Here is a 17,883-nt window from a genome sequence, read left to right as displayed (position 1 = left end):
TTCCACCTGCTCAGAGGTTTCTTCATTACCTCCTAAGTGAATTGTAATGGCTTGTGTTGGCAGATAAGACAGAGTGGTTGGTTTAAAATTGGTTAGTTGTTTCTGGGCACCTGTCTGGCAGTACATAGGGATGCTAGCCCAGGAGAATGATGCCACCCTACAATATCTGTGATCCTGTGATACTCACTTTGCCCAGAAGACTTCATGAAACACAGAATCCATACATTGAAAAAGTAAAACTGACTTCATTTGTACATTTCTAAAAGTTCTGTCCTACCCATAGAGACAAGAAAGTCTGTATTTTCCATCAAACTGGATTTACAGAGCTCTTGTTGTAAACCCAGGACTGTAGGCCCAATGGAGAAGATCCTTTTCTGCTCTAGGAGAGCCTATATTCTTCATTTAATGACAAGACGCTCACAGCAAAACCTCTGGACCCCCAAATTCAATTCACAGCCCAAGGGATATACAAACTCGCTTGAATTCATTGACAAATGCCACCCACCGTCTGGAAAATCATGAATCATTGTGATGGCTCTCTGAAGATAATTTAAGGACTTAGCGGGAAATGACTAATTTCACTGAGACCAAAGGGTCATCAGGACTATTGAGCCAAGGCATATGTGAAAGGTAGACAAGGTTGAGCAGCATCATTTCTCTCTCCACATAAACGTATTATCATTTATTGATGTGTCAGAATGCAGACACAGCTGAGTAATCACTGGAGCTTTGGGGGCCATCAAAGATCATGATCATGACCCAAATATTTACATATTTCTTGCCCCTGGGAGGCTCACACACTCTTTACAATTTTTTTAAGCTATAAACAAAAATTCCCCTAGTATATTCCAGCAAGTGGCCATGGGCATTTCATCCTCCTCTGTGGTGAAGAACAATAGGAGTGGCAGCAAATGCCAGGCATGCAATGGCAGCTCACTCTCCCCCAGCACCCTTTCCTTCCCCCGAACTCAGTGAGCACGTAGCGTTTCTGCTTCTTGGGTGACCGCTGCAGAAAAGTGGCCAATGCTTATGAGATTCTCAGGGATCCACTGCACTGCACAGTTGGCCTCAGGGTTTGGTGGGGGACCGATGAAACAATGACGGCAGCGAGCTGAATTGCTCCTGGGATGAGGAGGTTACCTCCACTGGTGCTGCTGTGAGCTTGCAGGCCCTGGGGTGGAATTGGGGACTCAGAAGATGCAAGAACATGGGAGCAAGAATCCAAGTCAACAGATGGGTGACAGACTCCATCTAATCCATATCAGACTTGCTAAGTGTGAACTAAAGGTTCCTAGTGCTAAGGCCTCCGAGGGGCCAGGGTGTTCTTGTCCCCTTGGTGCAGCGTGTCCTATTCTGGCAGATAGAATCCATGAGCCATTCTCATCCCATCATCAACCCTTGCTGGAAGGTTTCCCTCTACTTGGCCACATGCTCAGAGAAACCGCCTCTCCAACGTAAAACAGATGAGTCCTGAATTGATCTCAGCCAGTCAAGACCCTTGACACAGCTTGCTTTCTGCTTGGGCATGTGATACGAACCTGAATAAGGTATGAAAAAAAGAAAATTCCTGGAGATTTCAGGAAAGGCTTCATTCCAGATGGTCTGTGCATCCATCTTGTGACCCTGAAACTAAAGAAACATAGTAGAGAAAGAGAGTTCTTGGAACGACTGGGCCATAAGCTAACTGTTGTGGTTTGAGCGTGAAGTTTCCCCTGCAGATGCACATGTTTGAACATGTGGTCCCTAGCTGTTTTGGAAGGTTGTAGAGCCTTTAAGAGACAGAACCTTGCTGGAAAAGGAGGGTCATGGTGGGGGGTGGATGTGCCTTGGGGTTTACAGCTCAACCCCACTCCCCACTCTCTGCTTCCTGATTGCAGTGTGATCATCTGGCCTGCTTCTCCTGTTGCCTTGCCTTCCCTGTCATGATGGAAAGAAAGCATCCCTTTGAGTGTAAGCAGGAAAAAGAAAAAGAAAAAAGCCTTTTCCTTCCTCAAGTTGCTGCTTGTCAGGTATTTGCTTAAAGCAATGAGTAGAGGAAGTAACACGCCAGTTCTGGCACAACTCTACCTTTTGAAATTACTTCACAGCTGAAAAGCACCTGGCATTGCAATCAGCAGTTTTCAACCCCAGCTGCACATTGGGAAATTCTGGAGAACACTTGAAATAGACCAGTGCCTCAGTTCAACCCCCAGAGATTCTGGTTTAGTCAGACTTCTGTAGATTCCAGACATCTGTTCTTGTAAATTCCAGGTGATACTAATGTAAGCCAGAGGAGGACATACCACACTGGAATATAAAGACAGGAAGCATGCCTCTCATCTTCCCTGCCTGGAAGTACCAAACACAAGCTCTCCCGTAAGTGGCAAACAGCTGTGAAGTAGACAATGGGCCTCATCTCTGGGGCTGTCTTGCCTCATAGAGGGAAAACTCAGCCAGGTCCTGGAAGATGAGTTGTAACTGCAGTGAGGCCCTGCAGAGGGCGCTGCCAGCCGCTCCCTCCCCTGAGAAGCCCACATGTCTCTAGATGTACACTGTGGCCACCCTTCACCACCCTCCTCTTGGGCCTTCAGCACTCAGCCCCACCGTCCACTCCAGGCCCTGGTTCGAAGTGTCGGGTCTGGGTAGATATTTTCTGTGTCTGAGTCAGCTGCGGAGGACAGGGAAATTTGCCAATATTGCCATCATCTGACAGTAAACATCGATCTGATGTTCCTTTACTTTGAAGTACCCAGTTCCATAAAATAAAGTATTGCTTTATTTTATGCAGAAAGTTCAGATACTGCCAAGCAATTGAAAACAGCGTGCGCTGCAGACAGCCAGCAAAGTAAATGTGGAACACGCAGCCGTGGCTCTGGGATCTCTACCTCCGAGCACTGCTCACACACACACACACGCACACACACACACGCACACACGCACACACACAAACACACCACCTGCTCCTGCAGCCATAGCTCTGGGGTCTACACCTCCAAGAACTGCATACACACACACACACACACACACACACACACACACACGCACACACACACACAGCTACTTCTTTCCCCCTTCCTGTTTTTCTATGACTGAGAGAAAAGTCCTAACTTCTTTCTACCACCAGCTTGCACATATTTCCTTTCCTGTACAAAGCAAGGCAATAAGAGTGCAGGGCTCTCTCTGGACACCACTTAGCAGCATCTGCCAAAGACTGGGCCTTACTGAAGCAACAAGAGGATTCATCACTACCTTCTGTCTGTCATAGGGCCGTCAGCCAGAGTGTCACAAGCATGGCTCTAGGGTACTGTTGCAGTCAGGTTCGCATTGCTGGAAGAAATCACCCGACCAAGAAGAGCTTGTGAGGAAAAAAAAATAATAAGAGGTTTATTTTGGCTTCCAGGCTCGAGGGGAAGCTCCATGATGGCAAGGGAAAATGATGGCATGAGCAGAGGGTGGACATCACGTCCTGGCCCACGTCGGGTAGAATAACAGGAACAGGAGAGTGTGCCAACCACTGGCAAGAGGAAGCTGGCTGTAACACCCATAAGCCAGCCCCCAACAATACGCTGCTTCCAGGAGGCATCAATTCCCAAATCTTCGTCAGCTGGGTACCTAGCATTCAGAACACCTAAGTTTATGTGGGACAACTGAATCAAACCACCACAGGCAACATGATCATACCAGTCATACAGTGTATGGACCTTGTTCAGCAAGGCTGAGCAAGAATAGAGTGAACTTCTTAAGATTTTTTAAATTTATTTATTTATTGTACTAAGCATATACTTTTATGGACACATACTGTGTTGGTACCATCCTTTCCCTCCTCCCTGCCCTCATCCCACTGGGGACCCTCCTAGGTGGGATTGCTGGTATTCCCTCCAACAGGTTTGTGAGTTGTGAGTTGTGAGATCAGCAGCCAGTCATTGTGGAGCAGAATGCCTCCCAACCTGTGGCTCTTACAATCTTTCTTCTCCCTCTTCGGCAAAAACCTCTGAGCCATGGTGGGTGGATTTTAAGTCTGCTTTAGTGTTGAGCTTCTGGATTTCTATCTTGGTACTTTTGAGCATCCTCAGTGGCTGTCTCCTCCACCCTGGTGCAGGTTGTCAGCTTTCTGTGGAAACAGCGCTCTTGCTCATCTCATCCATTCCTCTGCACTTTCATGTGAGCCCTAGCTGATGTGCAAGGGGTGGTTTGTTTTCTCAGTTCTCACTACCTTCTTCTGAAAAAGAAAAACAAATTCTCCAATGGAGAATGAGGTTAGCATAGGTTAAATGGGGTAAGTATTGATTTAGAGAAATTTTGATGGGTATAGTCCCTCTTTTAGCCAAAGAGAAGTGGAACCTTATTGTTGGAGACCATAATATTGGTCTCCATAGGGTTCTGACCTAGTTCCCATTTCCCACATCAGGTTCCTTACCACTGAGCAGGTCTCTTTAGCCAATCAGAAAGCCACTGGTTACCCACCAAGGCTCGTTGCCATCACTGCACAGGTGTTTATGTCATTTCAGGCTTTGATTTTGAATAGCAGTGTCCCCTGTTTGCTCACAACATTATTGGCCACTTTCCCCCAGCAGTTCATGTAGTACTTCCCAGCACTATACTGGCTAACCATGTGAGAATTGGCTTTCTTACAGATCCCAGTCAGATCTCTCCGTGTTCTGTATTGGCAATATGTGGTGCCTTCAGCATAAGGTCCTACCTCTTGCCTCAGGTAGGTAATCAAGTCCTTTTTTTTTTTTTGTGGAGGGGGGAACCTCATAGGTCTCTGATCAGCAGCTCAATGTGAGCAGCAACTGATTTCTGGCACTGGAAATTATAGGGTCCAGATGTGCATTTCTTTCTGGTCTTGCCTGGAGTTGTGGTTTGGATCTTAAATGTTCCCCCAAAGGTCCACTGTTTAAAGACTTGGTCACCAGCCTGTGGCACTATTGCAAAGTTGATATCAGGAAATTGTATCCCTTTTGCTTCCTGGCTACCATGAAGTAAGCAAGTGACCTTGCTTCACTATACCTCCCTGCCTTGATGAAATTACCTTAGGCCCAAAAACAATGGAGCCAAGCAGGCATGGACTTAAACCCTGAACCAAAATTAACCTTTCTTCATTGCAAGTTGATTTTCACAGGCATGTTATCACAGTGGCAGAAAGCTGCCTGGCACACATGAATTTCCTTTTCTTCTACCATTCATTACCTACAGGTTTGGCCACCATCTCTCTTTCCAGCTGTTGGCTCCTGCTGGCTGATGAGTCTCCATTAATATCCATGTGGTTCTGTGAGGCCTGTTCACAGAATGGAAGCAGTGTTTCAGGAGAAGGTATACCCACACGAGACTCTTGAAGTCTAACCTTGAAATCCCACTTTCTCTGCACTCTGTAGAGTACAGCAGCTCAAAAGGAAGTCTGGATTCATGAAGTGAGAAATAGACTCTGTCCCTAAATGAGTGAACCAAAGCCTCATTACAAAGGAAACAGGATTAGCAGAACCTATCAGAGTTAGCAAACTGAGCATGGTGGGTAATCTCAGTTGGCAATTGGACAGGGTGGAAAATCATCATGGAAGCAAATCTATGGGAGTGTCTGGAAGGTATTTTCTAGACTTTAGCTTAATGGACTGAGCCTTGGACTATATAAAAAGGATGAAGCAAGCTGAGCAGCAGAATTCATCTCTGCTTCCCAACCACTTGAACTATAAACTGAAGTAAACCTTCCTTTCTTTCATTAAGTGCTTTTGGCAAGTTTATTTTGTTTCAGCAAAGAAAAACTAATACACTGGGTGATATGCATTCAGACCCTGAACTCCAACCCCTGAATGCCCATGTAACTTCTCACACTCCCACATACTCCCTGGTACTCAGATTCCAGGATTCCTGATGGCTTTCCTCAAGTACTCTCCTTCCAAGTTCAACTTCCTGGGTCCAAGGCAGCCACGTTCAATCCCATATCAACAGATAATAGGTGACTCATGAACCAACTATTTCAAAAACAGGAGCAGTAAGCCAGGTGCATAGGGTGGCACATGCATCTAGAGTTTGTTTGCAGTGGCTGGAAGCCCTGGAGTGCCATTCTCTTTCTCTCTCTCTTTCTTCTCTCTCTCTCTCTCTACACACACACACACACACACACGTGTGTGTGTGTGTGTGTGTGTGTATAATCTTTCTCTCAAATAAATAAATAAAAATACTTTTAAAAACTGGAGCAAACAGAAGAAGAAAATATCTAAATCTTGTTAAAGCCATTGTCAACACCATACAGTATCATACAACTAAAACTGATATCACTGAAACCTCAAACACCAGCAAAATCTGCAGGATTGTGTGCTATGGTACAAGAAAGTGTTAAAAAAGAGAGAGAGAGAGAGAGAGGCACCCTCATATGAAACTGCAAGAAACAGCCCATAAACAATGAAAGGTTTTCAGAATAGCCATTTTTTTCCCTTAGAGAACTGCCAGTTCACCCAGAGTGAAGACTCCCATCTCCAGACTGACAGTTCAAAACTCAGACTGCAATTTCCAAGAGTTTTCTCCCAAAACTCCATCTCGTAAAGACTCCTTCATGTCCTTGAACTTAAGTACAAGCACACTTCATTTTTCTGCAAATTACCTCCAAACAATTACATTTGTATTACACTCATGTCTGGTAAATCCAAATCCCATTCCTCCAAATTGTCTGCAATATGAAACATGACTAACTCCTTCCCTGTGAAAATAGCTTTTTCTGATGTGTGTGGTGACATCTTTTAAGCGGATTCTTACAAATTGAACTTGTTATATAGTATGGACGCACTACTTAAAATGTAGGAGAAAAATCTTTACTGCATGAATCTAAGAGTGTACCAACAACATGAGCTCCAACCCCACTCAATGTCTCCCCTCTTTGGAACATACTGAAGTTTCTAAGCCAAGTAAGACACACCACAGTGAAGTGGTCCGAATGCCAGTAGGATGCTGTATTAGTTACTTTTATGCCCCTGTGACCATGGCACCTGACAGAAACAGCTTAAGGGAGGGAAGATTTATTTTGGCTCATGATTTCAGGCTTCAGTCCATCGTGGTGGGGAAGGAATGGCAGAGCCCTTGGTAGTGGGAGTGTGTGGCAGAGGCTCCTCAGGTCATTGTGGACCACAGTGTAAGCAAAGGCAGCAGGTCCAGAATCCAGGCTAGTTTATTACCCTCAAGGCATGCTCCTTGTGGTGATTTGAATAGAATACATGCCCCCCAATATAGTCAGTTGTTTATTGTTTGTAGTTTGCATCTGCAGCCACCTGGCTGGAGGCGGTATCACTGGGTGGATCTTAAGGTGTGGTGGTGGGTTTCAGATTTCAATCTAAAGATATGCAAAGTGTGCCTAGGTGGAGTTCCTGGAGTGTTCTGTGCTGTGTGGCTTTTGGCTTTTAGGCTTGTACTTCTCTCTCTCTCTGCTTGGTCCTGTGAAGGCAGGCCAGCTTCTTCTGCCATTTATGGAACTTCCCCTGGATCTGTAGGCTTCAATAAATATCCCTTCCTCCATAACTGTGCCTGGTCTGGAAGTTCATCTCAGCGAACCTGAATCTGTCTGCTACACTCCTGGAGACCTATTTCCACCTCACCCCCTAGAGGCATCACAGCCTCGCAAAATAGCACAACAAGTTGGGGACCATGTGTTCAAAATATGAGCTTGTGGGGGACATTTCAGATTCAAACCATACATAACAGACACTGCTGTGTGTTTTCTATGGTTTTTGTGTGTGTTTTCAAAGCAAAGGTAAAACTTACATTTAACAAGGTACCTTATTCATTGCTTCATATCTTTCTTCTTTCCCTCCCCATGTATAAAAACATTAAGAAAACATTGAAAGTATTATTTCACTGAGAGAAAAGAAAACAAGAGAGAGATTAAGAGTGAAATTTCCACTTAGCAGCCAAAAGAATTCAAGTGCATTATTAGATAGAAAGGAAAGTGCACTGTCTGGAACTTACTGACCTTGCCCCAACCTTTCTTCCTCATGTCAGGCCATCCAGTAAGTCTAGTTCCACAAACCCGCTACCTGCTTCTTCCCTATCCTCTTCCTTCCCACCTCCATAATTCCCTTTCCAGCATGTCAGTAGCCTGAGGGAAGTCCCCACATATGCACCAAATCCCGACTCCTTGGCATACAGCTCAAGCCTAACATTTTTAATTTTATTTTTCACTGACAAAGAATAACTGTACATAGTTATGGGATCTAATGTGATATTTGATTTATTCTTACAATGGATAATGAAGGAACCAAGTTAATTAACAGATCTATCACCTTAGCCACTTACTCCTCTTTGGAAGACATTTCAAATCAACTTTCCATCAAATTTTAAATATGCGATGCAGCATTATTTATGATTGTCACCACTCAGTATAACCACTGGAACGTATTCTTCCACTGTGAATGAAATTCTGGGCACATACGTTAATGGCTCCCTTTTTCCTTGCCACTGCTCCCCAGATACGAGTAGAGTTAGTTGCTCAAAGACCAGTGAGGCAGTGGCCTGTGTCTCCCTAGAGAATCCTCAGTAGCACCCAGGGAGCACCTTATGGTTTCAGATTCCTGTCCTGACCCATGCAGAGTTCTGACTGGGGTTTCACCTAGCTAGAGATCAGGGAAGACTTGTCTTCTAGGTGAACAGTGGTGGAAAGAAAGAACTTTACAAGAGCACCAAGGCCATGGGCCAGCCACTGAAAATGAACTCCAGATGCATGCACCCCTTGTACATCTGGCTTACGTGTGTCCTGGAGTGTCAAACCTGGGTCCTTTGGCTTTGCAGGCAAGTGCCTTAACCACTGAGCAATCTCTCCAGACCCCAATCTTTAGTTTAAAAAAATAGTGGAGGCAGATGTAGGAGGGTTTCTTTGAGTTCCAGTTCAGCCTGGGACTACCGAGTGAGTTCCAAGTCAGCCTGGGCTAGCATGAGACCCTACCTTAGAAAAAGACACAAAATAAATAGAATAAAATAAAATGGAAACAGACAAATAAATGCTGGTACTCCTTCTTAGGTGGGCATGGTGGCATACACCTTTAAGCCCAGTACTGGGAAAGCAGATGTAGGAGGATCGCTGTGAGTTTGAGGCCAGCCTGGGACTACATAGTGAATTCTAGGTCAGCTGGGCTAGAATGAGGCTCTACATTAAAAAAATAAAAAATGCCAGTTATGGTGGCTCATGCCTTTAATCCTAGCACTCAGGAGGCAGAGATAGGAAATTGCTGTGAGTATGAGGCCAGCCAGGAGCTACAGAGTAAGGTCCAGGACTATAGGCCCTACCATGAAACATATAAATAAATAAATAGGAAAAATAGTTATCCTGTTGTTTCTAGAACCTTCTGTTCATTGCTCGGGAATTGATTAGATGGGCACCTGTATTAGCAAAAGGCCTCTCATTAGCACATCTATTAGATGTGAGCAATAAATACATTTCTAATTCTCATTTTTGCAAAACTTCTAATAACGTCAGAGCCTCTGAAAAGAAGTAGTCTATCCCATGGGTTTGAAAATCTGCAAGAGAAACAAGGACTGACTTGCATAGAAGATGGAAAAGCATCAGAAATCAAACCAACGTGGATCCAACCCAGCAATAATAAAAGTTAGAAAAGGAGAAATTGAAACAAACTCTATCTGGGCATGCAGAGAAATGCTAGGTTGTTAAGTAGTTTCAAGGGGAATAGGGATGGAATTTGTTTCTGAAGTTTGCCTGGAATTACAAATAATTTATCAAGGTATGCAAGATCCCTTAAAGTGGCTCTCAGGCAAAAGGGCATTGTCTTCTGCTGACTTCACCATTATGATCTAGAAGAGGCCATTAAACCAAAATGAACATGACAGAAAGATAATTGCATATCATATTAAAGCCTATTCTAAGCACCAACAACAATAAAAAAGATCTAAATTTCAAACTAATAAAGACAGGCACAGAAGTGGGAAGTATTTCAACACAACTTATTATGCCAAGTAGCATGGATAACTCGATAAAACAAACCTAGCTCCAGGTGGACGGCTTCATAGATCAACAGAGAATTCATTCGCTAGTTTGCCCCAGTCAACGGAGCAGTGTTTATTAGAGACACCTGGGAATTACAGTGTGTCTCAGTGGGATTCGTGGCCATGGCTCTGGGTCAAGGCTCACTGGAAAAACTGAATGAGAGATGACCAGTCATTCCCGTGGTCCTGCTCACATAAGAAAAGTAGGAAAGAAAATAAGCAAAGAAGGAGGGACAAGAAGATACTGGATGTCTTAGGATAAAGGCAGTCAGGCCTACGTGCCTGTAATTTTAGCATGAAAAATTCAAGTATGCTGATTCTTTCTAGAAGCTTCCATTTGGAAATGACCTCACAGTTCTATATTGAACTACCATTCTACGATTTTAAAACATCAGATATCTAAGATTAAGGAAAATAGGGCAAAATCCTAGCACACGGGAAGTGTTAAGAAGTTCAGAATATTTTATATAAAACAAATATTTTTTGGCTTTCAAATTCTGATTTTTTGTGAAGTCAAAACAGTAGGACCCGTTCATTAATCTTGAGTTCTATACTCAATCAAATGTGGAAATACTCCAGTGAAATGAAAACCCTTCAAGTAACAGACACATGAGCTTCTAGGTCACTTCATTGTTAGGGTGGTAGGTTATGACACCACAAACTGAAGATGGATTGTTTTTCTACCAGCAAAGGACAAAAATAGTAAATATTGCATAAGCATTACTTATTATCAACTGATGAACAGTGAGTGCTATACAAGGTATTATGAATTTCTACGATACATTTTGCCTTAAGTCTTGAATCAGGAAAACTTCATGTAATGTTATCATTCTGAAAGATAAGCATTTATACCATACTGTGTGTGTCTGTGTGTGTATGCACGCACACATGTATGCTATGGCATGTATGTGGAGGTCACATGACAACCTTGGGATGTTGGGGGTCCCCCTACACCTTGTCTGCCACTGGGAAGACCACACTGGATGGTCTGCCAGCTTCCAGATTCTCCTATTTCCCACTGTCATAGAAGCCTTGGGATTATAGACATAAGTGCCTCTTTGCATCTGGCTTTGTGTGGGTGCTGGAGATCCCAACCGCCAACTGGTAGGCTTACTGAGCAAGCATCTTAAACCGCTGAATCATCTCCCCAGCACCAACGACTTTTGTGTGAGATAAGGTCTCTCTGTGTAGTCCATTCTGGAACTCACAGTCCTGCCCTCTCAGCCTCTCAAGTGCTAAGATTTCAGGCCAAGAGTCTCCACATTTAGAGTCTTAAACAGGGTACTTTTAATACAGCAATAGCCTATATATTCTATTCTGTGCTGTATATATTTCTTGAACAATACTCTCAATGTTTAAAAGATCTGGCCTGTATGACAGGGAGTGAGGTCGCTTTGCTGGGTAGTTTAGGGTGACTGGGACCCGGGAAGTAAAAACACAGAAATGTCTTTGGACCTATCTTTGCAGCCTCCACTTTGCTAGAGAGCAAAGTATGACCTGACTTCTTCTCTCTTCCCTAGATCTGTTTTCCCACAAACAACCTGATACCCTCCTGGGAGAGAGGTCCCCTTTCCTAGAATTTAAATCTAACCCTGGCACTGTGGTTGGTCAAGTTCAGCCCCCAGAATTTGGCATCATGGCTGGCCTCTTCCTGAGCCAGCCTCTAGTCCAGACCAATCTCTCTGGCTATCTCTCTGGCTCACCTGCGCCAGAACGTAGGGCCTGCCACTATAAGGTTAAAAATATGTTCATAAAGGGAGGACAGCCTCTCTTGACCCAGCTCCCAAACTTTGAGGTTCTGGTAAGCTCCTCTCCTCTGCCCAGCCAGGCAGAGATGAGGAAAGACCCCCCACCCCCCTTACTCTCACATGGCAGGAGCTCTGTGCATCTAATAAAGTCTCTCTAAACCTTACCCTCTGCTCTATGGATTTTAATTCTTTAACTTTATAAGACAAGAATCCAGGGGATGGTACTCTAAATTTATCTGTGCATTTGCATATTTGTGTATTGGCAAGGAACCCCAAAATTCCCATTACAATTATTTGAGACGGTTTCCCATCAAATGGCAAATTCAAGATTACAATTAGTCTGTCGTGCCGAGGAAACGGGAATGCAGTTGTAGACACGTCGCACTGTGCTTTCAACCTCCATTGCACTGAGGCCCTACTTCCCCCTCCATGATCGCTGTGCTAAGATGCAACAGGAAGCCGTGGGGTGATCATGGGCCTGCTATTCCTCCAGCTCTGCTCTAGGAAGAAAAGGTTAAAAAAGAAAAAGAATTAACTTGTTGGGTTTTCAGGAGAAATGGCTTACTGGATAAAGTGCTTGCTGTATAAGCCCGAGGACCCGAGTTCACATCCCCAGCACCTACATAAAAATTGGGCATGGTAGCACATGCCAATAATCTCAGCTCTGGGGGCAGGCAGACACAGGAGGCTCTGGGGCTTACTGGTGAGCGAGCTCCAGGTTCAGCAAGAGATCCTGCCTCAAAAAAATAAAATGAAGCTGTCCATGGTGGGGCACACCTTTAATCCCAGCACTCAGAGGGCGCAGTGATAGGAAGGTTTCTGTGAGTTCAAGGCCACCCTGAAACTACATAGTGAATTCCAAGTCAGCCTGAGCTGGAGTAAGAACCCACCTTGGAAAACCCAGATAAATAAATAAGATGGATAATGACTGAGGCAAATATCAGATGGTCTCCACAGACACATATGCACGCATACGTACACATGTATGCACATGCATCCATGCACACACACCACATGCAAAGTCCAAAAATCAGCCTGTCATTGAGCTTAAATGTACTCATGGTTGCATGAACCCAGTCAAGAACCTCCTGAGATGTTTCCTCCCTAGAGCAGAAAGTTGCTCAAAGTATCTAGTGACAGTAAGCATTCCCTGATACTTCCTGTGTCCCAGGAGTTTTACATGAACCATTTTATTTGAGAGGGACAGAGTGAGAATGAACATTCCAGGGCCTCCAGCCACTGCAAACAAATTCCAGGCGCATGTGCCATGTGCAGCTGGCTTCCATGGGTCCTGGGGAATTAAACCTGGGTTCTTTGGCTTTGCAGGCAAGTGCCTTAACTGCTAAGCCATCTCTCCAGCCCCTGAACCATGTTATTTAACTCAGAGAAGAGCCCTGTGGACCATGCACGACAACCAGCCCACTTCAGAAAGAAAAGCTGAGGCCTGGAGAGGTTCAGTAGCTGCTCTGGATCACACAGAGACTCCATTGCACTGGAAGGGTGGGTGACAGTATCTGCCCCCACACCCTCTGCCCTTGACCTAGATGCAACCGACTACTACAGGGTGGACGTGGTGAGTGTCCACCTGGACAAGGCAAGCAGGAAGAGCTTCGCAGAGGAGGTGACTCCAGTAGACATGAGGTGGACGGGTAACAAGCTCTGTGGAGGCTTCAGGCTGACAGCTGGGGGAACAGTAGGTGTACACAGTAGGTGTCCATGGGGGCCGGGCGGTGGATAAAAAGAGATAAAAGGGCAGGGTAGAAAACAGCTGTATGCTTCAACCATTATCCCAGCAGCCCTGGGGGCAGAGAGAGAGCTGATGAAGGACAGAGTCATGATGAATGGCATTGGATTGGTTAGCCCTGGGAAGAGAGGGAGGTGCCAGCACATCTAATCTAGGACAGAAGATCGCCCACCAGGAGAGAGTGCAGAAGGAGGGGGCACCACGCTGGAAGCAAGGGAGGAGACCTGTTACAAGCTCACTTTTGAATTTGTCAAATACCAGGTTCCTGCGGGGTACTGAAGTGGAGATAAATCCAGTAGCCTGATGGATAAGGGAGCAGAGATACGTACAAGGCCACACCACAAAGAGTGAAGAAGAAAAAAAAAAAAGCCCCCGGAAAGGACTCCCTGACCCCTGATCTGCCAGTGGAGATTTAAGGTGGGTCTGAGGAGTATTTAAAAAACCCCAAGGGCTAGAGAAGGGGCATGCTCCAGCTTTCACCACAGGGAGGCAGCACAGAGTCCCTTCTCCTAGCCAACTTGAGGGACCGTGCTGGAAAACAGTTCCACGTGCAAGATGACCCCAGGGGAAACCTTTTCCGTTTGCCCTTGGTTCTTTCCACAAAGTGGTACAGGATAAGCAGTTTGCCCATGAGCAAATTAATTCTGACCATCTGAACCCAAATGATAGCTAGGGTGACCTAATTCTCTTGTGTCTAAACACGTTCCAGAATAGAGAGAGACCTTAGCGCCAGAGGTGAAGGTTTCATGTGGCCCACTTATCCATCAGTAATTACACACGCTCCTTCATGGTTTCCTTTCAAGGTATTTTGTCATTTCAGTTGCCTTTGTGTGTAATTGAATAGCGTCCCCCTTTTGTATTAAGTGTGCACCCATGCCATTTGTATAACTCACTGCATCCTAGTTGATATTTAATAGAGAAAAATCACATCCAACACCTACTACCTGTCAGACATGTTTCTGAATCCTAGGGACTGTAGAATTGTCTAGGAGCTGGTCTCTAACATCAACCGGCTTGTCTTTAGCAAAGGCTCAGATGTTACCTTCTTCATTGGCTAAGGAAACTGATTCAGATTCAACTTAAGCCTGGCATGGTGGTACACGCCTTTAAATCCCAGCATGTGGGAAACCAGTGTAGGAGGATCACTGTGAGTTCAGGGCCAACCTGAGGCTACATGATGAATTCCAGGTCAGCCTGGGCTACAGTGAGACCCTACCTCAAAAAGCCAAAAGCAGATCTACTTAAAGAAATTCCTTCTAGTCTCCCTGAACTAACCTTTGAAGCCCTGTCTAAAGTCAAAGGCAGTTTGGGGAGAGGGTGTCCCCCAGGTCTTCAGCATCCTGCAGGAGTGGACTTGTAGACGCAACCTTGAACTTTGCCTACAGGTGGCTTCATTGTCAATTTGAAGCAAGAAAGCTTTCCTATTTCCTTCAGGAGTCCATTTGCTGGCCCCCTCCTTGGGTTTGGGGATGCTTCCCCACCACAGCCCATCCTCAATGCCATGCTGCCTCCTGAGAGGACATTGCCCACGACAAAAGTTACATATTTGTCCTTCAAAGTGAGACTATGGAATCTTTATATTGAATAACAAGAATTTTCATCATTAGGAAGAGGAATTAGAGATCTAACACATGCTCAAAAGTAACTACCTTGGGGGCTAGAGAGATGGCTTAGCTGTTTTGGCTCTTGCCTGCAAAGCCAGAGGACCTTGCTTCAATTCCCCAGGACCCACATAAGCCAGATGCACAAAGGTGGCACATGCATCTGGAGTTCGTTTGCAGTGGCTGGAAGCCTGGTGTGCCTGTTCTCTCTCCCTCCCTCCCTCCCTCCCTTTCCCTCTCCCTCTCCCTCTCCCTCTCTCTCTCTCCACCTCTCTTACCCACTCTCAAATAAATAAATAAAATATTTTTTTAAAAAGGTAACTACCTTGGATAATACAAAAGATATTCTATCATTACTAATAAAATCACTCTAACACTGAATTTTTGGGTTAATTTCTACACCCACAAGTAACTGTACAGCATGAACGTGTTTACCCCACAATTGAAGTAGCAATTCATACTCTCCCTCCCCCCTTACATCCCTCCTGTTTCCTTCTCTCTCCTCCCTCTTCTCCCTTCCTTCCTTATTTTATCTCCCTACTTTCCTCTCTTCCTCCCTCCATTCTTCCACACACATACTATTTTATTGACAATTTTTATACATGCATACAATGTATTTGATCCTATTCACCTCCCATTTACTTATCTTGTCTTCATGTCCACCCTTCCCAGTGAACCCCTTCCTCCTCCCCTCTTCTTCCTCCTCTTTCTTCATCTTAAGTAGTCCTTTATCTATTTTGATGTCTTTTTTATTATTGGCAACTTCCATAATTATAGACAATAAACTATGATAATTCCCTCCCCTGCTGTTGCAGTCAGGTTCGTATTGGTGGTAGAAATCACCCAACTAAGAGCAGCTTTGGGAAAAAGAGATTTATTTTATCTTACAGGCTTGAGGGGAAGCTCCACAATGGCAGGGGAAGACGATAGCATGAGCAGAGGGTGGACATCACCCCCTGGCCAATACAAAGTGGACAACAGCAACAAGAGAATGTGCCAAACACTGGCATGGGGAAACTGGCTGTAACACCCATAAGCCCGCCCCCAACAATACACTGCCTCCAGGAGGTGTTAATTCCCAAATCTCCTTCAGCTGGGAACCTAGCATTAAGAACACCTAAGTTTATGGAGGACACCTGAATCAAACCACCACACACACACACACACACACACACACACACACACACACTGATGTCTTTTGTATGAGATCCAGTGAATTTAATTAGCTTTGCACGTGGGTAGGGGTCACTTGCCAGAGCACAGTCAACTCCTCCTTCTTCCATTAACGGCTATTAACTGGCCTAGGAGGGTTGAGGGCCTCATACCCTCTTCTGCCCCCCATGGAAGAATGTTGGTGGGCCCAACATCATTGTGGGAAAACACTGCTGCGAAGTCATGAGTAGAATGGCAATGGCCTAGAAGATGGCATTCCACTGCACCCCTCCCTGTCTCCTGCTCATACATTTTATATATATATATATATATATATATATATATATATATATATATATTGGTTTTTCAAGGTAGGGTCTCACTCTAGCCCAGGCTGACCTGGAATTCACTATGGAGTCTCAGGGTGGCTTCAAACTCACGGCAATCCTTCTACCTCTGTCTCCTGAGTGCTGGGATTAAAGGCATGCACCACCACGCCTGGCTTTATATATTTCTTAATATTTTATTTATTTATTTGAAAGAGAGAAAGAGAAAGAGAGGGGGGGAGAGAGTGGGTATGCCAGGGCTTCCAGTTACTGCAAATGAACTCCAGATGTGAGCACCCCCTTGTGCATCTGGCTTACGTGGGTCCTGGAGAATCGAACTGGGATCCTTTGGCTTTGCAGGCAAATGCCTTAACTGCTAGTCATCTCTCCAGCCCCCATTTTATCTTTTTTTTTTAAAAAAAAAAAAAACTTATTTATTTGCAAGGAGAGAGAGAGGGACAGAAATTGGCATGCCAGGACCTCTAGCCATGACAAATGCACCACCATGTGTATCTGGCTTACATGAGTATTGGGGGATTGAACCTGGGTCCTTACGCTTCGCAGCAAGAGCCGTAACTGCCAAGCTATCTCTCCAGCCCTCTTACTTTTTATCTGCTCCCTCTTGCACACTATTCCCTGAGCCCTGGAATAAGTGATATAGAACTATCCATTATAATCTTATTAATTATATTTCACATGTGTCATTCAATTCACTCAATGTAAAGGGTTTTAGGACTCTAAGTGCCCTTTTTATAGCCTATCAGTATTTTCTGCCATTTTTAGTATTTTTGTATATTTCAGTCTGCTTAGCCTTTTTAGCATTTAGTACAGACACCATTATAATTCCAAAATACTTCTATTAGCCCAAAATAAATCCCATACATGAAGCAGTCATTCCCCTTCCTCCCCTGTCCCCAACCGCTGGAAATGGCTCATCTACTATGTGTATAGATTTCCCCATGCTGGATGCTCCATGGAAATCAAATCCCACAATGTGTCTTTTGACTAGGTTTTTTTTTTCTTCTTTTTTTACTTCAAATAGTATCTGTAAAGTTCAGCCACGCTGTAGCATGTATCAGCAGTTCCTGTTTATTGCTGAGTACTGCTATACTTTACTAAGAGACCACCCTTTGTTGACTCATTCATTCATAGCTGATGGACCTATGGGTGTGTCCACCTTGAAACTTCCATGAATAATGTTGCCAAGAACCTCCATCGACCAATGTCTGTCTGATCATGTTTTTAATTTTTTTTGTATATTTTTTTGTATATTTTTTTGTATATTTCCAGGTCACGTGGAAATTCTGTCTTCAACCCTTTTGTTTTGTTTGAATATTAACACCACTATCAGA

General features: G+C 44.6%; 1 pseudogene; it reads left to right on the top strand.

Annotated features, from left to right (window-relative positions):
* The window catches only part of LOC101602309, a 35,758-nt pseudogene that overhangs the window by 17,568 nt on the left and 307 nt on the right, over positions 1 to 17,883 (top strand).

Source organism: Jaculus jaculus, chromosome 1 (assembly GCF_020740685.1).
Source record: "Jaculus jaculus isolate mJacJac1 chromosome 1, mJacJac1.mat.Y.cur, whole genome shotgun sequence".
NCBI lineage: Eukaryota > Metazoa > Chordata > Mammalia > Rodentia > Dipodidae > Jaculus > Jaculus jaculus.
This window is presented reverse-complemented; position numbering and strand designations above follow the sequence as displayed.